Below are 26,500 nucleotides of genomic sequence, written 5' to 3'. Positions count from 1 at the left end.
AAAAGAGCTTTGTTGAGGTGTAATTCACAGGCCATATAGTTCACCCATTTAAAGTGTACAATTCAGTGGCTTTTAGAGTATTTACAGAAACATGCTTCTATCACCACACTCAAGTTTAGAACATTTCCATTACCCCCAAATGAAATCCCATACCTTTATGCTGTCATTTCTAACCTCCCCATCCCCTCACCAAAGACGCCCTAGGTATCCACTGATCTGCTTTCTGACTCCACGGATTTGCCTCTTCTGTATTTCCTATAAACGGAATTACACAGTATGTGATCCCACTAGCAACATATGAGGGCTCCAGTTTGTCCACATCCTCCTTGATAATAGCCATCCTAGTAGGTGTGAAGTGATAGCTCGTTGTGATTTTCATTTACATTTCCCTGATGGCTAATGATGTTGAACATTTTTCAGGTGCTTATTCTCCATTTGTAGATCTTCTTTGGAGAAATGTCTATTCATGTCTTTTGTCTATTTTTAAATTGGATTATGTGTCTACCTATCATTGAGTTGTAATTGTTCTTTATATATTCTAGATACAAATCCCTTATCAAACATATGATTTGCATATATTTTCTCCCATCCTATGGATAATCTTTTCACTTTTTGGATGGTATTCTTTGAAACACAAAAGTTTTCCATTTTTATGATGTCCAAGTTATATTTTCCTTTTGTTGCTTGTACTCTTGATGTTGTATCTAAAAAACATCATTGTTGCCCAATCCAAGGTCACAAAGATTTGTACCTATATTTTCTTCTAAGAGTTTTAGTATTTTAGCTTTTACACTTTGGTCTTTGATTCACGTGAAGTTAATTTTTATCTATGGTGTAAAGTAAGGGTCCAAACCATTGTTTTGCATGTGGCAAAAGGTGAGAGAGATGGTGAGAGAGAACAGAGAAAGCACGGGAACATTTTTACATGTTTTCAGCAATTATATTGGTGGTAGTATCAGAATTGTTACCCTGACTCGCTTGATGTGTAACATAGGATAAAACAAAGGAGCAATTTTCATCCCCTAGTATCCTTGAAAACCAGATTCTCAACATTTTTGTTGAGAAGGAGGTCATAATAGAGAAGAGGTTAAGTAAATGTTCTGTAGTCCTGGATTAGAGTTATAAATATTAATATGAACTCATGAATTATTTAGCTCTAGCCACTGGAAAAAGCCTAAAGACAATGACCAACTATGCAGCAATGAGTACCCCTTAGCACCCAGACTGTGGTCTTGAAATACCGTTTCTCACTAAAAGAAAACGGTATCTTTGACAAAATGGCTGATCCCAGGTCTGGGGCAAGAAATGCACAAGATGAACCCAGAGCATCTAAAGGAAGGATTGCAAGGAAGCTACCAAAGACGAACAGGATGATGTCCAAAGGACTCGGGAGCTAACTCGAGGAGGCCCCCACTGGCCATAGGACTATGTGAGCTTCAATAATGATAGCAATTGCAACGGTTTGGAACTCATCAACTATGTCTAAATCTAGGAGTTCATAATGATACTTTTAAGAGCAAGAATTGGTCACCTTGAGAGGGTGATAGGGAACCAATTTATTATCTTGAAACTAATACACAAAAGGAACAAATACAACATTCATCCTGTTTTTTATATGAACCTCACTGCTGTATAACAAAACAGTGGATGAGGAAAAATGCGTTTTTATAAAAGTACCCCCACAAAAAAATGAAATAGAAATGATACAATATCATGGTAGGATATCAACATTCGGCAACTCCCCACTGAATAATAGATATGTCATTAAGCATCTGTTAAGATCACAAAAAATGACAAGCAGACAATGTGTACTTCTTGTCGTCTTGCCATGTAATGTTTAACATTTTGCCAAAGAGATCGTACCTGTTGTTTGATCATCATCTGGGTCAGCCGGCTATTTGCAAGGACTACAGAAAACAGAGGAACACACTGAACCGCACCAAGAATATTTAAATAACAAAATCCAGCCCGTGGGTCAAAAGGCCTGTAAGCAAAAGAAAGGGTGAAGGAGGAGCCTGCAGATTAAAAGATACTCACATGATATGTAAGTATGTTTAAATGGGCAAGAGCGAACTATAGTGTCTAGGAATGCACATTTGGGTAATAAAACCATAAAAAAGTGGGGCACCTGGGTGGCTCAGTCGGTTAAGCGTCTGCCTTCGGCTCAGGTTGTGATCTTGGGGTCCTGGGATTGAGCCCCACATCGGGCTCTCTGCTCAGTGGGGAGTCAGCTTCTCCCTCTCCCTCTCTCTCTGTGTTTTCTCACTCTCTCTTTCTCTCTCAAATAAATAAATATCTTTTAAAAAAACTAGAAAAAAGAAAAATGCAAGGAAGGGGTCGCTATAAAAGTCAGGTCTATGGGGCACCTGGGTGGCTCAGGTCATGATCCCAGGGTCCCGGGATGGAGCCCTGTGTTGGGCTCGCTACTCAGTGGACAGCCTGCTTCTCCCTCTCCCTCTGCAACCCTTCCCACTTGTGTTCTCTCACTCGCTCTTGCTTTATCTCAAATAAATAAATAAAATCTTTGAAAAAAAAAGTCAGGTCTAACAAGTGGTTACTTGGGAGAGGAGGGCACATGTGATTGGGATGGGGTACATGGAAGGGGCTTCTAGAATGACTGGCAAAGCTCTATTTCTTTTTTATCTGGATGGTGTTCACCTTTAAATAATTCAGGAGGTTATGTGTTTTATTTGTGTGGTGTCCTGCAATGACATTTTATTTTACAATAAAAATACATATTTAAAAAATTTCTTATACCCCAGTCACACCTCAGACCAATTAAATCAAGTTCTCTGGAGGTGAGACCAGGCATCAGTATTCTATAAAGCTCTCTGGTGATTCTAAAATGTAGCCAAGTGTGAAAACCAGCGTGTAAGAGGAATGATATTTCACTGCGCTCAGTACCAGGGCCTGGGTTGCAGTCTCCACACAGCCACCAATACGGTGGTGTGAACTGGAGCCAGTATTCTAAACTCTCTGGACCACAGGAGTGGGTCTGTATGTTGTATGGTGAAAACAGTTTAGGTACCAAAACTCAGGAGGGGACAGGCTGATTTTTTAAGTCCCTTTGAGTTTTAGAGCCTGATAACCCAAATACAAAGAAACAAATTGTATTTGAACAATTTAATTGGGTAAACTTTCTAACAGTTGTGTATATGATAATGCTCTCACCTATGCATCCGCATTAAAAATGTGTGTCTGTGTGTGTGTGTGTGTGTGTGTGTGTGTGTGTGTGTGTGTTGTTTAGAGTCCTGGCCTGAAATTCACCGTAGATGGTTTAATGAAGAGATTTAATGAAGGAGCGATACTCAGAGGTGTGAGTAGGATTACTGGACTCACAGACGCACAACAGTGAAAAGCTGTTATGCCACCACACTAAACCTGAAGAAGAAGAACAAATGTTTACTGGAGCCCAGCAAGAGCTGGAACGGTCGTTGTCTAAGGATACAGCCGATGACACTGGGTCCGTTCCTTTGCGTAGCTGTGTAGATGACTAGACCACAGTGCATTTGTCCATTCTACTGTTACTTGAGTTATCTGCAAGTTTTTGTTCTCATAAATAATGTTGCTAAGAATATGCTCCGACATGCTTCTCGACAAACGTATACACGCATTTCTGTTGGATATATATGTAGGAGCGGAATTTCTGGGTTGTAGCACATTTGAATCTTCCACATGGACTGCCAAAGTGTTTTTCAAGGTGCATGTACCAATTTACATTCTTACTAACAGTATGTAAGAATTCCTTTTGCTCCATAGTCTCATCAACATTTGTGAAAAAGAAAGATAAAGTGGGAGGATCTACACAGATAGAAGCATTTATTATAAAACTATGGTGATTGAGACAGTGTGGTCTGAGCGAAAGGGTAAATAAATAAACCAATGAGAAGAACAGAGAGTTTAGAAATTGTCCCACACATATATTAAAAACACTGAATTAATGATGGAGATAGCACTGCAGAGCAGTAGAAAAGAGATAGTCTTTTCAGTAGATGATATTGAGTCGGTGGACTATACCTGCCCAGGAAAAGAACTTGACCCCACCTCACACCATACCGAACAGTCATTTCCAGGTGGTTTGCAGAAGTACAGATGAAAGGTGAGACAATAAAGATTGAGAAGAAAGCAAAGGGTCCTCACGACCGTGGGCAAATTCTTAAACAGGACACTAAAAGCACGTTAGCTAAGAAGGAAAATATTAATAAACTGGATTCCATTAAAATTAGGGATTGTTGTTCACTAAAAGACACAATAAAAAATACAGTAGTATAAAGCACATAATGTTGAATGAAAGAAATCATCCACAAAATAATACATATTATAGGATTCCATGAATATAAAGTGCAAAGACAGTCAATAACAATCTATGGTGCTAAATATCAGAACAGCCATTAAGACTGGGGAAGAGGGAAAGAGTAGTGGTGATTGGAGGGACAAAAGGGGGTTTCGGGGATGCTGCTATTGTTCTAGTTCTTGAAGTAGGGGGTATTTCCTGGGTATATTTATTTTTTGATGGTTTATCAAGCTATGCATTTATAATTTCTGCATTTTGTATGTACGTTTTATCTCAATTACAATCTTCTTAATGAAAAACATGTATGTACAACAATGTTCATCATTCCATTGTCCGTAATGTTATTGGATCCATTAATAATGGCATTAGTTAAATAAATTGGGGTACATTCATGAAATGAAATACTTTATTGTTGTTTAAAATAATATCTATGGAAGACTTTTAGGACATTTTGCTCAGTGGAAAAAGCAGGTTACAAAAAAGTATATTCAATACATATCCATTTGTTTAAAACAAATGTATGTGTATGTGTTTCTGGTATGTGTGTGTGTGTGTGTGTGTGTGTGTGTGTGTGTGTGTGTATGTGCTCAAATAAGCTAAATCCTGGAAGGATTCACTCCAAAATATTAATAACAGTGGTCTGTGAGTAGGGCAATTACAGAGTGTTTTTTTTTTTAGCTTGCTGAATTCTTTCACTTTTCTACAATAAACATGTTCTACAAGTGATTTTTAAATGTTTTTTTAAAAAAGAAAAAAACCTATTCAGAGCTTTGTTTGCATTCCATTAAATATTCTTTTATATATTCCCTGATTCTATCAAAGTAATCTTTTATTCTCCCCATGGTATCTGAATCAGGCCGAATGGCAAAATCAATCTGCTGTGTAAAATTAAACTAAAAATCTGGAATGGTTTCGGTTAGAACCTTCTTGTTGTGTGATCTTGTTTCTCCCGCCTAATCTTTCTGAACTCAATATTCTCCTCCCAGTGTCTTGCTGGAAATTGGATTTTAAATTGTTCTGTTTCTGGGTGCCTGGGTGGCTCAGTCCATTAAACATCTGCCTTTAGCTCAGGTCACGATGTCAGGGTCCTCGGATCCAGCCCCACATTGGGCTCCCTGCTCAGTGGGGAGTCTGCTTCTCCCTCACCCTCTGCCTCCCCCCCACCCCCCACTCATGCTCTCACTCACTCTCTCTGTCTCTCTCTCAAATAACTAAATAAATAAATAAAATCTTTTAAAAATAAATAAATAAAATTGTTCTGTTTCTCTGTATATTTTCTCGGTGTTTGGATTTTTGCTTTTTTTTTTCTACTAGAGACACAGCCAACAAAATCTCCAGACATAAACCAGGGTAGGTGGCCTATTTTTAAGAAAGTAATAATAATCATACTAGACCTGATGTATGAAGTACCTACTATTCCTCAGATACAGTGCTGAATGCTTAACGTGAATGAATCCTCACAACGCTAAGAAGTAGGTGTCTTTAAATCTATTGTACAGATGAAGAAACTGAAGCTCAAAAATGTTAAGCAACTTGGCCAAGGTCACCTGGTTAGTAGGGGGCAAAGCCAAGATCCAAAAGGGTAAAGGCCATGGAGGAGGGTGGACCTGTAAAACTGTCCAGGATAGAGACTCGTAGTGAGCATGTTGGCTGTACAAATCTTCAGCACCTGACAGTCCCTTCCTATGGAAATCCAATATTGGGACAGTGAGAGAAAAATGTCAGGAATGAATCATCAGGAAAATCTGGAATCTCTGGGAGTCTCTAGTTGTCTTTGACACTGGAGGCCCCACTCCACTTCAAAGAGTGCCCACCTCTTGACTGGACAGAATGAGACCCGGAAAACTCTGCCTTCAACTACCAGGACACCCCCCCACACTTGAACTACTACTTGCCAGCCCTCCATTTCCCCTTCCTCTGGGTTGGTCGGGAGGGAGCCTTTAGCAGGCAGTGAGGACTAAGATGTCAGTTTGGATGACGGCATCAGGCTAGCTATCACCCAGAGTACCAGGGGCATTCAAGATGCTGACCAGTAGGTGCCAGAAAATGTCCAAGCCTCTGCCTAAACATTTAGGCCTTGTGGCAGAGCCATCCAAATATGAGTTGAAAGTACCCCCAGAAAGGCCACCCCATATTAACTGGATACTTTCGCTGAGAACGGAAAGCTAGAAGTCAGAGGCCTATGGTAATGGGTCTCAAACATCAGAAGCATCGGGAGAAGTTGTTAAAACAGTTTGCTGACCTCCATCCCAACAGTTTCTGATTCAGTAGGTCTGAGGCGGGACCCAGTGATTTACATTTCAACAAGTTCCCAGCTGATACTGAGGCAGCTGATCTAGGACCACACTTTGAGAACCATCGGCCTAAGAAATTGGTACAACGGATCACAGCTGTATGGTTTTCTTAGCTCATAATGGCAGCCCTTTCCTTCACGGACAGAGGGAGATTTTAGGGGTGCTGAACTGGTTCTGACTGGGCAGAGGAAAGCCAGGACAGTTCTGCCAGGAGGTGGAAATGATGGCAGCCACATTAAAGTCTGTCCACCACATGGAGTGGGTTGTAGCTATTCATTTTTGTCTTCCTCACGTCCAACAGACAACTATTGATCAAACGCACACACATATTTACCAAAGACAAATACTAATTTCTTGGCGATAGCACAGTCTAAATTTATCCTGCAAAAGAAAAAAATTGTCCTTAGTGCCACATACACTGAATGACAGCCCCTTGCTTGAGAGTACCTGAGCTCTCTCCCTCCCGCAACCTTTCCTCACTCTCTGAAAACCGCTAGTGTGCTGGGCCCAAGGTTAGGGCCCATTATTAAGCTCTATGCCTCTTCCTAACCACTGCTTAGCTACACAAAGAACGGTGTTTGGACTTGCCCTTTCTCTTAACCTTCAACCAAATCAAATTATTAGCCAAGGCCTATCTTCCCTCTCTCTCTGACAGTGAAAGAGAGTGTGAGAAAGGGTGTTTCCTCTTCAGATTACATAACCAATTTCTTCTTGATTGACGTTTTAAATAATTTTTATTTCCTTTTCTAAATCTGTACTCTGTTCTGTCATAAGTGTTTTGCTATTTCAATCCATCTCAAACTGGTTTTGGAAGTAGGTGAATTGTAAGGAATCAACTAAAAATAAATAAACATCTAGATTCATAACTTCCCTGTCTCTTATATGCTTATGAGCTGGGGAAGAACTACAGTGAGATCATGAAGGGGTTGATCAATAGTGGAAATCAGTGGATTCCAGCGTCAATGTGGTTAAGGATTGCTGGAATGTGTTACCAGAGCAAACGCACTGTAAGGATAAGAGGGGGTAGTCAAAGAAAGGGGTGCTTGAAATCGAGATGTTGGAGGTACACAGAAGCCGATGATGACCGATATTTAGACATTTGTACTTTGACTTGTCACCGGTTATGAGCTTTATCATTCTTGTAGCAAAGGAAGCTTCCCAAAGCTGCTCAGGTCACGTTTAATTCTACTGATTATCCGTATCTTTACCCACACACTGGGGACTAACGCACGTGTTCTCTAGGATGGGTGCTTCAAAGAAAAGTGTCTTCAAAGAAAGTGTTTATGGGAGATGTGGGGGTCTTCCCAGCTAACCTTTGTGAGAGGGGAGACTTTGGATGCAAGCCTTATGGTCATGCGGTTGCTTTTCTACTATAGCATAATGCAACTTCCCACTTCCCACGCATCAGCTCCGTAGTAGTGCTGGCACTGAAAATGTTTAGAACCATTATCATGGTTTCATGGGCCCTCTTGTTGGGTCCCTTGGACAATTCAAGAGAAAGTGCCTGGAGGAAAATTAGAGCTCTAATTATGGATTGGCCTGCTGAGATAATGCTTGTAGGCACACTTTTCCATGCTTAAATCAGAGGCACACCATGGAAAGGAGATATTTCTGTTCTTGCCTCTTTCAAAGTGGCTTTTCGGTCCCTAAATTATCCATCCCAAGAGATTCTCTGTGAGTTCAGTAAAATTGCATCATGAGGCGTTTTTTTTTTTATTTGAAAATTACTCAGCTTAAGAGAACCTAAAAATGAAGTTGTGTTAGTAATTGTCGTCACACTAAGGAAGTCTGCATTTCTCCAGCAAGCATAGGCACAGCATGTAAGAGCCACCGAAAACAAGATCTTTCTCTCCAAAATCTGCTCCTCTTACCACTGAACTTCCATTAGTTCTGAGACCACTGCAGGCTGGATTCATTGGTCCCATTATTTCTTTGAAAGCAATGATTTATTTTTATTTTTTAAAATTAATTAATTTGTTTTTTAAATTTCTTTACTTCGGAGAGAGAGAGAGCACAAGTGGGAGGGGCAGAGGGAGAGGGAAAGAGAGAATCTCAAGCAGACTCCATGCTGAGCACCAAGCCGGACCTGGGGCTCCATCTCAGGCCTGAGATCATGGTCTGAGCTGCAATCAAGAGTCGGCCGCTTAACTGGCTGAGCCACCCAGGCGCCCCTCAATGATTTATTTTTATAAAAATAAATTAATGTTCCTTACTTTTAAGTCCAAGTAATATATAAAAGCAACAAATCACCCTAAATTGCACACATTTCATGAACATCATTCTAGATACATTTCTATGCATCTATGCAGGTTTTCATAACAGTATTATGAAGATATAATTCACAGGCCATATAATTCACCCTAAGTGTACAAATTGTCACTTTTAATATTTTGACAGAATTGTGCAATCACTACATCTAATTTTAGAACATTTTCATCACCCCAGAAAGGACCCTAATACACATTAGCAATCACTCTCCATTTCCCTCTACCTCCAGCTCCCAGAAACCGTAAATCTACTTTCTATCTCTATGCATTTGCGTATTCTGGACATACATACATGGAATCAATTATTAGATTCTAATACCACCACTTATTCACCATGAGACCTTGGGCAAATTACTTGGTTTGTCTGAACCTCAGTTTCTCCATCTGTATAATGGGATTATACTGCCTACTTTAAAGACTTGTAAGGAAGCTCCCGGGTGGCTCAGTGGGTTAAACCGCTGACCCTTGACTGCGGTTCAGGTCATGATCTCAGGGTCATGAGATCCAGTTCTGCTTCAGGCACCACGCTCAGCCAGGAGTCTGCTTGAGATTCTTTCCCTTGTCCCTTCCCAACCTCCTCTACCTCTTTAAAATAAATAGGTAAATCTTAAAAAAAAAAAAAAAAGACTTAAAAGGATCACTTGAAATAACACGTATATATTGAGCACTGGGTGATGTATGGAACTGTTGAATCACTGTATTGTACACCTGAAACTCATATGACACCATATGTTAACTAGAAGTAAAAACTTTTAATAAAAGAAATAACATGTGTACGGTACTTGTCTTATGGTATTTGTCCTACAAATATGATATCGCTTCCCCAAGGCTGGAATAGGTAGTAAGTTCAACTCTTGAGACAAATCTATTTTTAAAAAATCTCAAGAACAGTTTCATTTGCTATGGATGGATTTCAGGTCTTTAATAGGAGCTTATGTATTTTAGTCATCAAATCCAACAAAAACAATTTAGTACAATCAATTTTAAGAGTAGAATTTGAGATTTATTGTTTTCTACTACAGGGATAAAATTTAATGCTTTTTATTTTTGTTATATGATTACCCTTAAGTTTGACACTTGTATTTATTTACTCCTTTTCATTTATTTAATTTATCAACATATTATCTTCCAAACAAAGCAATGCTTTAACATACTTTATGTCCATTGGGACAATGACCAATTTGATATTGTCTAGAAAATTCATTCTGGGTTGTTATACTTTTTCTCTTTTTTTCCCTTTGGTCATTTAGGTTTCAAACAATGATAACATTTGCTAAGTTATTTAATTGCCCTTGTATGTCCCGGAAACCTGGCAGGATCCTCTTGGTTTATTTGTCCTCTTATTTGAACACTTCCCTTAAGAACATTTCCAGTGTTCTTTATATGGTAACTTCTCAGGCCTTTTGTGCCAGAGAATATCTTTAATACAGTCTCACATTTAGATTACAACATATGGTAGTTCTTTTTCTTTAATACTCTAAAATTATTATCCCATTGATGTGGACCCACTTTTTCTGTGGGAAAAGATGATGTCAATATTATTCTTGTTCCTTTGTAGCTTGTTTACTCTGGAGATGCTTTGGGTATAAATGTGATTCTTTTTTATCACCTATCTGGCTTGACATGTAATAAAACTTTTCAATTCTGGGAATTTTATCATCATTATTATTTCAAACATAACTTACCCATAATTTTATTCTTCCCTTATTCTGGGACTCCTACTAACTGGCTGTTCACATTTCTACTTCAATGTTTCATCTCTCCCAGCTTGCATTTTATGTTACATTTTCTGCTACCTCCTGGGAGAAGTTTTTAATGTGATCTTCTGAGTCACTAATTTGTTCTTTGGGTGAATCCATGCTGCTATTTCTCCCATCTACTTTTATATATATATATATATATATATATATATATATATATATATATATATATATATATATATAACTCAACTATATATTGTATATATTACATATATATATATATATATATATATATATATATATATATGTTATATCCCATCTGTTATTTCAGGTATGTTTTTACAGCTTTTCCACTGTATTCTTTTTAATGAATCCTTTTTCTTTATTCATAGTACTAATCTCTTCTATTGCTCTCAGTCTTTCTTTCCTCATCTCTTCTCCCTCTCTCCTTGAAAATAATAGCTTTATTGCCATTACAAAAAATCACAGCAACTTTATAAATGCTGTAAGATACTGAAGAAAGAATCGCAGAAACCTTAAGGGAAAGAAACGTGACATATTATTCCAAGCCAAACTGTCACTCAAATACATAGGCAACAGATAAGCAGCTTTGAACACAAAAGAATTCTGTGAATTCTATTAGCAGGTAAATTTCGGCCTACCTGAAGATGAGTAGAGAAGTTGCAATGAAAGAACTGGCAGAGAGCGTTGGATGCACATTACTGTGGAACCAAGACAGAACACATGCAGTGACTATGGTGGAAGGTTAGAAATGATCTTGAAAGGATATAACTGACAAAAATTCAGAGAGGAAGGGGCACAAAGACGGGATAAGGTATAAACACGTTGTGGCATAAATGTGTTTCTTCACCTTTAATAGCTTGGACTACAAAGCTATCAAATCAAGTGAGAGAAGGATACTTAATAATGCGAAGTTTAACTCTAAGAAAATAAAACTATCAATTACAACTAAGTGGGGGTAAAGGAAAGGGGAACGAAGTAGAAATATTCTAATTTTATCATTGCTCATAGTGGGGAATTCATCGACTCGACCTGAAGAAATACAAGATTAAGAGAGTTACAGAAATATCAAAAAGACAAGAAATAACAAGTGTTGGTGAGGATGTGGGAAAAGAGAGATGCTTTTGCACTGTTGGGGGCAATATAAATCGGTACGATCATTATGGAAAACAGTATGGAGGTTCCTCAAACAATTAAAGTAGAACTAGCCTATGGTCTGGCTATTCTACTTCTGGGTATTTATCCAAAGGAAATGAAATCACTATCTCAGAAAGATATCTGCACCCCCATGTTCATTGCAGCATTATTTACCATAGCCAAGACATAGACACAACATAAGTGTCTATTAACAGAGGAATGGATAAAGAAAATCTGTGTGTGTGTGTGCGTGTGTGTGTGTGTGTGTGTGTGTAATGAAATATTATTCAATCAAGCAAGAAGTCAGGCAAGAAGAAGTCTTGCCACTTAGAACAATATGGATGGGCTTTGCGGGCATTATGCTAAACAAAGTAAGTCAGACAGAGGACAAATACTGTATGATCTCAATTAAATGTGGAATCTAAAAAACGAAACTCCTAGATACAAAGAACAGATTGGTGGTTGCCAAGGGGAGAGGAGTGTGAAATGGGTGAAGGTTGTCAAAAGGTATAAACTTGCAATCATAAGATAAATAAGTCCTGGGGATATAACGCACAGCATGGGGACTATATTTAACGATACTGTATCGAATATTTGAAAGTTGCTGGGAGAGTAGGTCTTAAAAGTTATCATCACAAGAAGAAAAAATTTGTAATTATGTGTGGCACCTGGGTGGCACAGCTGGTTGAGCAACAGACTCTTGGTTTCAGCTCAGGTCATGATCTCAGGGTCGTGAGATCGAGCCCTGGGTTGGGCTCCACACTCAGCGCAGAGTAGGCTAAGACTCTCCCTCTCCCTCAGCCCCTCCCCCTGTGCTCCCTCACACACACTCTCTCTTCTCAAATAAATAAGTATTTTTTAAAAAGTTATATGTGGTGATGGATGTTAACTAAACTTATTCTAATAATCATTTAGTGACAAATGCGTATATTAAATCAAATTATGTTGTGCACCTAAAACTAATACAATGTTATATGTCAATTGTATTTCATTTTTAAAAAGATAGTTACCTAAAATTACAAAGCTAAAAACTAGAATACAAATTTAAAATTTTCAAATTATTAGCAGAAACCCACACTCAACACAAAACAAACAGCAGGAGAAATCTGAATAAGATTGGTGGTTGTATCAATGACAATATCCTGGTTGTGACATTGTACTAAAGTTTGGCAAAATGTTACCATTCGGGGAAACTGGGTAAAGGATATGCAAGATTTCTCTGTATTATGTCTTGCAAGTGCGTATGTCTACAATTATTCCATTAAAATTGCAATGAAAAAGACAACAAAACAAACAGTGCAAAAATATTTTAAAGCTAAAAAGGAGTAAAAAAACCAAAATATTATAGAAATAAAGCCCCAAACCTCATATTAATTAATGTAAATGAGCAAGATTTAGATTTTAAGATAAAAAGACTTTCAGATTGGCTCACAAAGCAAAAGGCAACAATGTGTTATAGTCCAGAGACACACCCAAAACAAATTAGCACTCTCAAATTTCCTCACATTCCCTGACTTTTAGTGAATGCTATTTTATTTTCCGTTGTGAAAGTTTATAACATAGACATTTCGTTCTATAATGCTAGTTTCCCTAGTGTTTATTCCTAGCTCTGTGTTTGAATTGGTATTGCAAATAACACTTCCAAACATCATTTCTAGTTCTTCATTTTGATTCTCTTCTTGATTCTATTTCTATCATTAAAATACTTTTTTCAAGAAAGGCTTATATAACAAAAGCAACAACAACAAGAATGATAGCAGTACAGAACAATTTTAACATTGGTTCAGCCCTCGCTATGCGCTGAGAACTGTGCCTAGATACTTTAAATTATCTCATTTAGCCCTCAAAACAGCCCTGTCTTGAAACTAGTATTATCTCTATTTTGTAGTTACTTATTCCTTAAACACGGTAATTTTGCTCTCTTCTAGGTTCTGTATTGAAAATTGCTTATTTACACCCCCCACCCCAGCATTTAAATTCTATCCTCAAGAATATAGAAGGTTATTATACCAAGGACCGTGTCTTCATTTGAACTTGGCAAACAAAAGACCCCAACATCCTTACAGGACAATGGGAGATTAAAGATAATAGCAATTTTTTTTTATAATAGCAACATTTTGTTCTAGCACGTTTGGGAGTTCCACAAATAAGGCCTGAAAAATTGATTGTAGAGACCCTCCATTTACTGAAGAGTGAAAGGAGAGCTTGAGAAGGTAGCTCAGGACTGGAAGTAAGGTGTTCCCTTACATGAGTAGGATATAAGTGTAGCCAAAGGAAGATCATACTAGAACTTTAAAAGTACTCAAGTCTGAGTGAGCAATGAACAAGGATTGCTTTATCTGAACTTGTAATTCTGAAGGAACAGGCTGAAAAAATACTGTTTTAAAAATTATTGGTAACCGGAATCATCTCCAAATCCTGGAGCTTCTATACTTCTCCAGTTGTGGTAGTGGAGAAACAGGCACAAAATTCGTTTGTGTGGATTGCCTTATTCTTAATTAATTGCGTCTTTCTGCACTGCTACTGGGGTATTTGAAGATTGGATAATGACTTTCTCCTTTCACTTTTCTTTAAAATACTAGTTATGGCAAAGTTCTTCCTCTTACTCATTCCCACCTCTCACTATTGTAAGTGGGTGTGTAGGTGGTAGGTAAATTCATCGTTCACTCCATAGGTCGAACACTACTGGAATGATGATAGACTGGATAGATGATAGATGAGGAATGGGCACCTCCTGGAAATTGCAATCTCCAAGATTAACTAAGAATCCTAAAAGCAAAACAATAAAGCATGGTGATTAAGAACAACGGACTTGGGAGTCTCAAGCTCAGGTTCAAAGGCAGGCTCTGCCATACAACCTATGCACCCCTGCGAGGGTTAAAAGAGTCAATACAACGAAAGTACTTAGAAAAATGCCTGCCACACAGTATGTGCTCAAGAAAAAAATTAATGGTCCTATGCTTTTATCTCCAGGTGCTGAACATGACTGTGTATTGGTTCCTGGGAAGCATTTCGTGTTTTCCAATTAGTGGTACGGAGCAGACCCTTAAATATGCTATACGGCCTCCAGCAATCACAGGTGTCCTTGAAACATTGGTTTTCTTCTTAGTGATGAGGCACAAGGTGAAACAACTTGCCTTTCATTTTGGATGGAGTATCCCAACATACCCCAGATCTTTTCACACTCCATCCATCGGATAATTTCTCTAAAGTGGAAGGCTCCTGTATTTCACAGGATTATCTCTTTGCTTTGCTCCCTTCATGGGAAACTTCACAAAGTACCCTGTGTACTTGTGGCTTTTAGTTCTCCAGAGCCTTTGGTATGATGCCAGCTTTCTTGCAAAGCAGCATGCTGTCCTTTGGAATGGAGATGGAGTCGGGGACACTGCAGAGTTCCAGAGCCTCATTTGGTTGTGGGGGCTCCCAGGCTCTGTTCCTGATTCATCAGCCACCTGATTTACCAGCCTCTGGCTTAATTTTTTCTGTTGGTGAACTCGAACAAGGTTGCTTTGTGGAAGAGGCCAAGAGAAAGGTTGGGGAAAGACCTGGAATGGGTGGAGAGTCATAACAGTATGGGATATCCAGTGGTGTCAAAGAGTAGCAAAAGTCTTGGAGGACAGGTGCAGCACAACCAGGGACCACGTTGTACATAAAACCCAGCATTCTCAGCAGATTGAATCTGTTTATATTCAGTTTTAAAAAGTGGCAATGGGGGTGGGGGTGGTAAGGAACAAGCAAACAGACTAAAAAAGAAACCATCTTTTTCCCTTTTTTATGCAGCTTCTGGAACCCACTCAAGCGGTAAGACATCCTATTCCAAGGAAGAGAAATGCTTTTCATTACTTGGCGATAAGCTGGATTGGCAATTTATTAGCATCTATTTTAACATCCCAGGCATCTCATGTAACGACAGGAGAGGTTGATCAACATTTATGGAAAAACATTTAGGAACTTCCATAAATTTGTGTTTCCTGTACAGAGCACTGACAATCCGGAGATGTAATGACGATTTTGAAATCTGGGTTTAGGAATTCCTTTGAAATCAGTCCAGGCTTGTCAGTGCCTTTGAAAAGCATATGGCTAAAGGCAGCAATGATAATAAAAACCCAAGGAGGCACAGCTCAATCACTCAGTTGCTTTTCTCCCCCACCCCCCAGCTGCCTTTGCTATCCATCCATTACATGCTCTCCGGGCCATTGGCAGGAAATCTGTAAATGTCAATATGAGGAGTTTCTGGTGCGTTATTATAGCAGGCAACATTATTGGTTTTTTTCTCCTTTAAAAAATATCTTGGCAAGATACCTGAGACTCTGGAATGGGCCGCCAAATCTCAGTAGGATTCCAGATGGTTGAGATTCCGGCTCCTGATGCCCTGATGTCTCCCCCTCCCTCCCCTCTTAGATATTTTCATTTGTGTTCTCCTCAGAGATAAATATTTTTATGTCAACCAGCCTCAATAGTGGTCATTATTGAACATTTCCGTGTTACCTTGGAGGTGAATGAGCTCAGTCACGTACACTCATGAGGTCCAGCCTTCATCTCTCCTCTTTTCGGGCTCCCCTTACCCCTTTCAGCAGCCACCCCCCCGCCCCCCACTGAGGTGTCCTGTGAGGACCTGACCTACTAATGCTCCCACTTTCTTCCCCCATTTACCTGGCTGGCTCCTAATTTGTGCTCAAGCTCTGGCACGGTGGTGTGTGAGCTGCTCTGTGATCCTGCCCTGACCTCGGCGGTCTGGGTGCCTGCCCTGCTCTGGGCTCCCGTGGCGCCCCATGTTGTCCTCCATTGCAGGAAGAGAATGTAGCGGCCACACATGGAGACTTCAGGCTGACTGGGCGCAGCTCTGGGCTCTGCCTCTTGCTCTTCTGTGGGACCTCAGGGAGGGCACCTAACCTCTCTAAGCCTCATTCCCCCTCTGAAAATGGGGAATACTAAATCTACCCGAGCATGAGGGTTGGGAAGACTAAACAAGTTTCGGAAAGCACTCCCATGGTTGGCATCACACCTGCACATAGTCATTGTTCCATGGACACGTCGCTATTGTTGTCGTTATTCTAATAGAACTTCATTTCCACTGTTGGGTGGGGGTCTGTCTGCCATGTTGGATGGTAAACTCCTTGAGAGCAGGGATTACAGCTTTGTCACCTCTGACTCTCCATCCCTAACTCAGCAGGTATTAATCCATTCTGCTCAAACTGTATTTATATGTTTAAGTGGGGCCCATTGGAAGGACTGTGCCCTAAACAAAGGGTGTGACTCTAATTTGGGACACTTCAGTTATATGTAAAGCAGGGATATTTCTACTACTTTATTCATATGTCCCTTTTTCCCCCTAAGGAAGGGAATACCACGTTATTGGTCCTTTCTGAGAGAGGAGGAGTTGCTCAAAGCCTTGGACACTCCTGAGCCACGTTGCCCTGGTGGATACAGCCACTGTAACTTGTAAACAGGTGGGAGTTTGAGCTCTGTTCTTTTACTCCCTGCCTCCCTGCAGTGAACAGCGCAGGTCTGACTGTCCTTCTGGTCAACTTTCCTGTTCTATCTTCCTTGCCTGCACCTGTGGGAGGGAGGAGAGTGTGTAGACTCCGCAGGCTCAATTATCCTCAGTTAGGAAGAAATGGCGTAGGAAGCACCTCCTAGATTTTCAGAACTAAGCCTCATACTCCAGCCCAGAGAAGCCCTACCTTTGGCACGTGACCTCTACTTGAGCACTGCTAATAACGTGATGCTGTGTTTCCCACTTCTATGATAGCTCAGGGAACCTCAAGATAGATAAGGAACACATACTATAATTCTGACACCAAAATCCTACCCCACATTGAAATAGGGGATATGTGGGATAGAGCTGGCTACCCTCACGAGCATTTTAAGAGTACATATCCCTGCCAGGGACTACAGAAAGGATGGCAACGTTAATCCAGACACTCTTGGGACATTCTGAGAGAGTTCTTGAGATGGGCCGGAGCAGGGGAGTTTTCATGTTACTCTCTACCTGTCTGTTCTGATTAGATCAGTTATGATGAGCCCATGTGGCTCTAACAGTAAAAAGGATGCAATTGAAAGCAAAGAGGTAGTTTCCAGTTGGGCAACAGTGAATAGGAGGCAGGGCAGGGAAACCACCTCTTCTCTCCTTTGAGTCCTACTTCAAGAGTCCCTCCTTCCGTGTTCTGCTTCCCCCTTTGAGCCACACTATCTTCTCCTCCAGAACCCTCTCCATTTCTAAGTAAATAGCTCTTGGCTGGAAGTCAGGTGTCCTGGATTCTTGCCCAGCTCTGCTCCCAGCCAGGGGACCTTAAATCCTTAACTTCTCTGAGTCAATTTCTCATCTGGAAAGCAGGTACAAATACTTAGCTTTTAGGAGACTGTCAGGTCATCAGGGTGAGCCCTAATCCAATTTGACTCTTGTCCTTATAAAAAGGGAAAATTTGGACATAGAGACAGACACATGCATGGAGGTAAGACAATACGAAGAGAACACAGGGATAATACAGCCACCTACAAGCCAAGGAATGCCTGAGGCTACCAGAAGCTAGGAGAAAGGTCTGGGCAGATCCTTCCCGAATTCCTTCAGAGGGACTATGGGCCTGCTGATACCTCAATTTCAGACTCTGGCCTCCAGAACTGTGAGACAATACGTTTCTGTTGTTCTGAGCCACCCAGTTCGTGCCACTTTGTGATGGCGGCCCCGGGAAACGAATATTGCATTAAATGTCCTCAAGATTTATGACTGTGGCCGGGTATTCTGTTACTGCCAAAAACATTGCTAATTGATATACCTGAGATGTATACGCAGTAGTGTTAGTTATTTATTGCTGTATAACAAATAACTCCCAAAACTTAGCAACTTAAAACAACAACAACAAAATTTATCTCATACGGTTTCTATGTGCCGGGAATCCAGCTTCAGTGGGTAGTTCTTGCTCCGGTGAAAGCCTCATGAAGTTAAAGTCAAGATGTTGGCCTGAAAGCCCAACTGAGGCTGGAGGGTCCACTTCCCTCTAGAACATGAACATGGGTAAGACTCTATTCTAGGGGCTATGGTCCTTGTGTCTTTTGGTTCCATATTTTATTTATTTATTTATTTATTTATTTATTTATTTATTTATTTACCTATCTATCTACCTACCTATTTATCTATCTATCTATTTATTAAAAGATTTTATTTATTTACTTGGAGAGAGAGTATGAGCAGGTGGAAAGGGAAGAGAGATGGGAGAGGCAGACTCCCCACTGAGCAGGGAGCCTGACTCGGGTCTTGATCCCAGGACTCTGGGATCGTGACCTGAGCCAAAGGCAGATGCTTAACCGACTGAGCCCCTTTGGTTCCATATTCTAGATCCTCCTACAAGACAGGATACAACTGGCCCAACCTGGACCAGTTCCCCTCCTCTAGACTAAATCGGCCTTTGGTGAGAAGTCCCAAGTCCTTCTTCCCCTGGCTCCATCCTCATCTTTTCTACTTTTCTGCTCATACCTACCCACCCCGTCCATGCTTTCACCCTACCCCAGGCTTCAGACCCAGGTTCCGTTCTGACAGAGGCCCTGGTGGTCAGTGTCTTAGAGACTACATTGTCTTGGTGGCAGGTGGGGTCTTCTTACAGTACTTGAAGTCCAAATAACTATAGATCTTGCAGATTCCTCAGAGTAAAACATTTACAAGACAGACCGTTGTTTTACGAATTCAAATCACCTCCCACAGTTCATTTTTATTCTAGGGACCCTCTCACCAACAACAGTAAAGAGGGACTAAGGGGTTCCACAGCCCATATCATTTTTTATCCCCAAGTCTGGGCAAGTGTCTTATGACTCCTTCTTGTTATCTGGAACCGGGAAACAGAGATACCAACTCCGCTGGGATGAGTGACTAATGGCAGCATGTGTCACTCCCTGCAGCAGCCTCTAAATTATGAGCCTCGAAGGAGAATGTCACTCACCAGCCATTCTGCTCCGTGGCAGAGGCTGAGGGAAAAACACTAATCAGTATTGGAGAGGAGGTGGGTAGGGAGTGTGGGGTGGGGATCTCTTAGTCAGCCACCCTGATCCTATCCTAGAAGAAAGAATTTCTGGAATGTGACAAAGGAAGTTATATCCAAATTGGTGGGTGATGGCTTCAAGATGAATAATATCTCAGCTATATTTAAGCTCCTCTTAAACATAGAAAATTATGCTGCAAGAAATAGCATTTAATCTGAGCTTTAGTCTCTGCCAAGTGAGGCCATTTAAGGATGTTTTTAAAATGTTAAGCCCGCCAAAGCAGATTTGCCCTATCAGTGACAAGGAGGGCAGATGAGAAAGTGATATAACAGGACAGGCTTCTAATTCCAAATCTGATTTGGATACGGCATGGAAAGTCACTTTGGGTGGGGCAGGAGGAAGGGATGACAGGCAGGACCACAAATTAGATATGAATTACTGCCAAGGGCCTAGTTTTGTTTTGAGCTGTGAGTTTGTGGGTGCTATTACATTATTAAAAGCAACTAAATAAAAGTAAGTTATAAATGAGGATGAGGGGTGGGACAGAAGAGCCCTCAGCAGCTCCAAGTTCCTATCTTTTAAGTAGGATTTTTTTTTAATGCTTAGAAAATACTGGACTCACCAAAGAGTAAATATGTCCATAATCCTATCATGTTTGGGATACGGAGATTATAAATGTCCCTCTCCCACCCCTGCAAGTCCAGGAGTTCTCAGTAGGTTGGGGTAGGTACTTCCTAACTGATAAAATGGCAATATAATAGGGAGATCTTCAGCTTCCTCAACTCTGTCAATCCACTTGGTGAAAATACCCCTTTAAAGTCTCTCTCTCTCTTTTTTTAAGATTTTATTGTTAAGTAATCTCTACAACCCAACGTGGGGCTCAAACCCACAACCCCAAGATCAAGAGTCACATGCTCTGCCAACTGAGCCAGCCAGGCTATCTTCCTTTAAATCTTCAAAAGTGTTTACACATACAGAACTTGTCATGGTATGAGTTCAAGTGATGATCAAAGGGAATAGACCCAGAATCTGGAACTTCCGGGACCTTGCAACCTAGGTATGATTAGGAAAGACTGGAACACCAGTTATTAAATAAATACACAGAGGTAAAGAAGGTCACTTTCATTTGGTTCAAGCAAAAGAAAAAGAAAGAGGGGCGCCTGGGTGGCACAGCGGTTAAGCGTCTGCCTTCGGCTCAGGGCGTGATCCCGGCGTTATGGGATCGAGCCCCACATCAAGCTCTTCCGCTATGAGCCTGCTTCTTCCTCTCCCACTCCCCCTGCTTGTGTTCCCTCTCTCGCTGGCTGTCTCTATCTCTGTCAAATAAATAAATAAAATCTTTAAAAAAAAAAAAGAAAAGAAAAGTTGAAAGAAAAAAGAAAGAAAGAAAGAAAGAAAGAAAGAAAGAAACAAAGAAAGAAAGAAAGAGAAAGAAAAAGAAGGAAGGCACCTGGGTGGCTCAGTCGGTTAAACATCTTCCTTCGGCTCAGGTCATGATCCCAGAGTCCTGGGATTGAGTCCCACTTCAGGCTCCTTGCTCAATGGGGAGTCTGCTTCTCCCTCTCCCTCTGTGATCTCTCTTGCTCTCTCTCTCTCTCTCAAATAAATAAATAGAAAAATAGCTTTAAAAAAAAAGAAAGAAGGGAGAAAGGAAGGAAGGGAGAAAGAATGAACGAAAAGAAAAGAAAAAAGAAAAGAGAGAAAAAGGTGAAGGACATTTAATGGGTGGTGGGTAAACTGTGGGGCCAGACGTAATCTGGGCCCCGATGGCAGGTGGTGCAGACAGACACGCACCACGTCCCTGTGCATCGAGCAACGAGCCCCAGGCCGGGCGCTGACAGGGCTGCACAACTAGTGAGAACCGGTGCCTGGCCTCAAGGAGTTGGGAGTCTCCTTGGGGAGATCAGCCTGTACGCCAATAGCTATTTTATACAAAAACTCAAAATCTGACTTCGATTTCAAAAATGGCAGGGGACAGGGTTGAGCCCAGAATGTTGAGTAAGAAAGGGAAAATTTGAATACTCTGAGACTCTGCGTCACCCTGTGCTGGGACCTGGAGGAAGAGCCAGGCAGAGTGTCACTGGACACGTCACTGAGTGACGGCGGGCTTTGAGAAGAGACAGGAATACTGTATGCTTGACGGCTCAGAGAGGGTGGGTGAGGAGCAAGGACAAGGAGCCGGAGGAAGGGCAGACCTCCCACTTCCTAGCTCCTTAATCTTGGATTAAAATACAAACTTGGGGCATCTGCGTGGCTCAGTCAGTTGGGAGGCAGATTCTTAGATTTTTGGCTTGGGTCTGGTGTCCGGGTCTGGTCTCAGGGTCATGGGATCTAGACCCGCTTCTGGCTCCACGCTAGGCATGGAATCCGCTTGGGATTCTCTCTCTCCCTCTCCCTCTGCCCCTCCCCCTGCACCCTCTCACTCTTAAATAAATAAAATCTAAAAAATTTTTAAAAACCATAAACTCTGTTCCTCAGATTGTTCATCTGTAAAATGTGCACGATAAAATCACCCACCTCTTAACACTGTGATGAGCAGGAAATGAGTTGACAAGTATAAAGAATAGCACATAGTTAGCAATCATCGATGTTAGCTAGGATTATTCTCTAGTCATTTGACATGAGTGCCCACCCTATCTTCTCTATCCTTACTGATTTTTTCAAAAATCTGTTCCATTCTGATTCAGGGCCAATTCATTCATTGGCCAAACGTGGACCACTGAGGCCAATGGGCTGGAGCTCTGTCTCTCTCTATGAATCTGTTAATGCTTTTTAGTTCTACAGCAAAGATGAAGCACACCCCAGCACGGACCCCATCCTGGCAGGAGGGGGAGGGTGTCAGCCATCGGAAAGCAGGTGTCCTTGGTCATGAGGGGCCCTGTAGGAGAGCAGGAGTGAGCAGGGAACCATCACTCTTGACCCCACCATTCCCACCATTCTTTAATTCTCTACGATAGGGAGAGAGGAAATACTTTCAATCACAGGTTTCAGTCCCTCTTCTTCCCACCCACATTCCCATCTCCTCCAGCCCCTCCCTGAAAGCTGACACCCCAAAGAAGAGAGTCTGGATACTCCTACTGCTCTGGAGAAGGGCTCAGCCTCTGATAACACAAGAGACATGAGGCTCTTCTGGAAGGCAGCAGAGCCACCAGGCAGCTCAGGAGCTCCGAGGCAAAGGTGCTGGCAGCAGGCAGCCCGCAGCCTAAATATGGAGCTGCCAGGCAAATGACTGTTTCCAGGGTGAGCTGACACAGCCCTTCAGGAAACGAGCAACTCAGAACTTAGCAACGTAATTGAAGCCTGCCAGGCTCACCTCTCACACCTCCACCCCCCAGCCCAGCTCCTGTTCTGTGTGGGGCTGCTTGGAGGATTTTCTGCTGGTGCCCAATAGCTGGGTGAATTCTGCTCACATGTGTTTCCCAAACAGCCCTGGAGCGAACCCGGCTCTTCCACGGGGGTGGGGGGTGGGGGCTCAACAACAGGGCTTCGGTGGTGGAAATAATAGCCACCCAGTGGAGACAGGAACATGAGAGTGGAAGGAGACAGCACAAAGGCACCATCCAGGGAAGTGAAACGGCCCAGATTATCCCATTTGGAAATGGAAAATGTGTGCTTGGGATGATTACTGGCTCTCCTCTTAATCACTGTAATTAAAACTAAGCAATCCAAAGACAAACGGTAGAGTAAACAAGATCCGTTAATAAATCCAGTACTGACAGGATGCATTTATGAAGATACAGTGGGTTCCTGGGTCCTTGAGAAAACTTGCCCACAGCAATTCCCCGAACACTTCCTACTTTAACCTGCATGATGGCAAAATGGCCTCCACAAGGAGTACCTCAGTGGGGCTCTGTTCTCTCCTCTCCAGAATGATGACCCCATTGTGATGGCCACAAGAGCAAGGAAAGACCTGGATATAGGGAGCCAAGTCCAAAAATATTTGCTTTGAGAGAAATCTAAAATTAACATGGAGAAGAAATGGTTAAGAGAGACCTATTGAGGGAAAGAGAGAGAGAGATAATGAGAAAGAGAGAGAGAGAGAGTTTGACCAGAGAGATGGGACGGACCTCCAAAGCCAGGATGTGGCAGGGTTACCAGCGCCAGCCCTGAAAGGTAATCCTGGTCGCACAGGGCCTTTGAAGAGAGACACCTGTCTAGGGCCGGAACCCACCTTGAACTGACCTCCAGTCACTCTTTTTTCCTTCTCATTTTAACAAAGATATATTTGATTAGGGGCGCCTGGGTGGCACAGCGGTTAAGCGTCTGCCTTCGGCTCAGGGTGTGATCCCGGCATTCTGGGATCGAGCCCCACATCAGCCTCCTCCGCTGAGAGCCTGCTTCTTCCTCTCCCACTCCCCCTGCTTGTGTTCCCTCTCTCTCTGGCTGTCTTCTCTCTGTCGAATAAATAAATAAAATCTTAAAAAAAAAAAGATATATTTGATTTAATAGACTTTTGTGTCAGTGCTATTTAAACATACTTTGCTGTCTTGATGTGGGCTCTTCTTTTTCTAGCCTTATGCTTATTTTATTGCTTCTTTTTCCAATTCTCAGTCTTCTCATTCTACCTTCTCACTATTACTCCCCCTTACCTTCACATCCTAGGTGTTAAACTTTATTCTTTAGAAAATTATTTGCTTCTATATTGTAGCTTTCCTATTCACACTTTTGAATCTTTAAAAAATCTGCCTTTTCTTTATTTTTTGTACATTCCTTTAAAATGTTACTTGTTTAGGTATTTACAGATTTAATACTTTCTATTGCATTTAGTTTTAGCTCAATGTTTTATGCTTAAGGCTTTTTTTAAAAAGCTATTATTAACTGTATCAATTATGTTTCAGAGCAGGAATGTGGCAGATTGTACTTCCTAAAAAAGGCCACAATATTTTCATCCCACATGCTCTTCCAGAACTTTGTCGCTCTTCCATCAAGAAGAGGCATCTAAGTCCCCTTGCCTTGAACCTGGGTGAGTCTTTGTGACTGTCTTCACTACTAGAGTATGGTAGAAGTGATGCTGTGGGACTTCTGATCACACACACACACACACACACACACACACACACACACTTGACCTCAGAGCCCAGCCACGATGCAGTGAGGAGGGGCCCCGGAAGCAAGCAACTCAGCTGGCAGCCAGCATCACTTTGCCCTCTTGGAAGTAGACGTCCAGCCTTCAGGACAGCCCCTCCAATTTATAAGGCATAGAACAGACATGAGCTTTCCTGGCCAAGCCTTGCTGGAATCACAGATTTGTGAGCCAGATAAATGATTGTTGCCATTTTAAACCACTAAGCTTTGAGGGGTTTGTCATGTAGCAATAAAATTACCGAAACAAAGAAATAGAAACTACCTGAGGTATTTTAAAGAGGAAGAGGGAAGAGGCTTATTAGAGGATATTGGGTACTTACAAAATGTGGGGAAGGGCTGGAATGAATCTCAGAATGTAAATTATTGAACTCCAAAGCATGCTGCAATAGACAGTGTCCAGGAAGGAACTAGGAAGTGCCCACTGGCCAACACAACCCCCTTTCAACACCTGAGAAGCCAGGAAGGGAGTGGACCCGGGAGCACTGTTGTGGGAAAACATGGTGTCTCCTTGACGTGACTTGGCAGCAGAAAAACGACCCAAAGAGGGAGGAAGATGACTTCTGCCCCACGCCGGCCTTCCAAATCTCACAGCACTACTCGGCAGTACCTAACTGGCCTTCTGAATGCTAGCTGCAAAGAAGTCTGAGAACTGTAGTTTTCAGCTTCGTAGCCTCTGCAATGGAGGGAAGCCCTTGGGAACAAGGTGAGGGAGAGATTGAGGAATCAGCCCAAAGTAGCCACATGGACCACCTGCCCAACTGATGACATCAGTGTTTACCTTTTCAAACTTTTTATTTCGTTTTCATCTCCTTTTCTTCTCTCCTCCATCTTTACTACGGTGCCCCTCATGATTGCACAGAGGAGCGCACAGCCACCATGCAGGGGCAAGCGGAGCCTTCTGCGCCCAGATGCCCCTGCAGGACCCATCTGGCCTCTCCTAATGAATAACATCAATATTTTCATACTCACAAAAGGGTAATGGGCTGGACATCTGTACTGTCCTGCAATTTTTGTTATGTTATAATGTATCAAAACACCTAACAGTATATGTGATATGTATTATATATAACAGTACATATATGAGATATACGATCTCATTTTTAACAGCTACAAGTGTTTTCAGTGGCAAGAATTACTGTAATTATTGAACTGAGCTTCTCCTGATTGACATATAATTTGTTTCAAAGTTTTTCCATTATAATCAATGCTATAAGGAATCTTCACATCTACATTGTGGGAAGTTTTTTTGGAATAGATTCTGGAAGTGTAGCTGTTGAATCAAAGAGAATTCCTATTGTTTTTCTTTATGTTTAAATGCGTTCTTATTGTTTAAAAATTCAAACAAGGGGTTATGTAAGATGAAATACAGAAATCCCCCCACATACACTTCCCCAGAGTCACTCAACAGTTTAATAAATGCCCTTCGAGGTCTTCGTCTCTACATTGACAAGTACACATAATTGTTTTTCAAAAAATGGGATCATTTTCTGTTTATTGTTCTGTGTCGCTTTTAAACATAACATTATAATAAAATAAAGTGTGTAATAATAAGCATTATCATAAACAACTCTTTCTGTTTAGATACACCTCATTCTTTTTTTGCCACCAATGCTATTGGTGGAATATTATTAACCTTTTAAACTTTTGCTTACCCGAAAGGTAAAACTCTTCATCTCTTATATCTTGTTTGATTTGCATTTATTTTACAAGCAATGAGATTGAACATCT

This window comes from Ursus arctos, unplaced genomic scaffold (assembly GCF_023065955.2).
Source record: "Ursus arctos isolate Adak ecotype North America unplaced genomic scaffold, UrsArc2.0 scaffold_8, whole genome shotgun sequence".
In the NCBI taxonomy this organism is placed as follows: domain Eukaryota; kingdom Metazoa; phylum Chordata; class Mammalia; order Carnivora; family Ursidae; genus Ursus; species Ursus arctos.
This window is presented reverse-complemented; position numbering follows the sequence as displayed.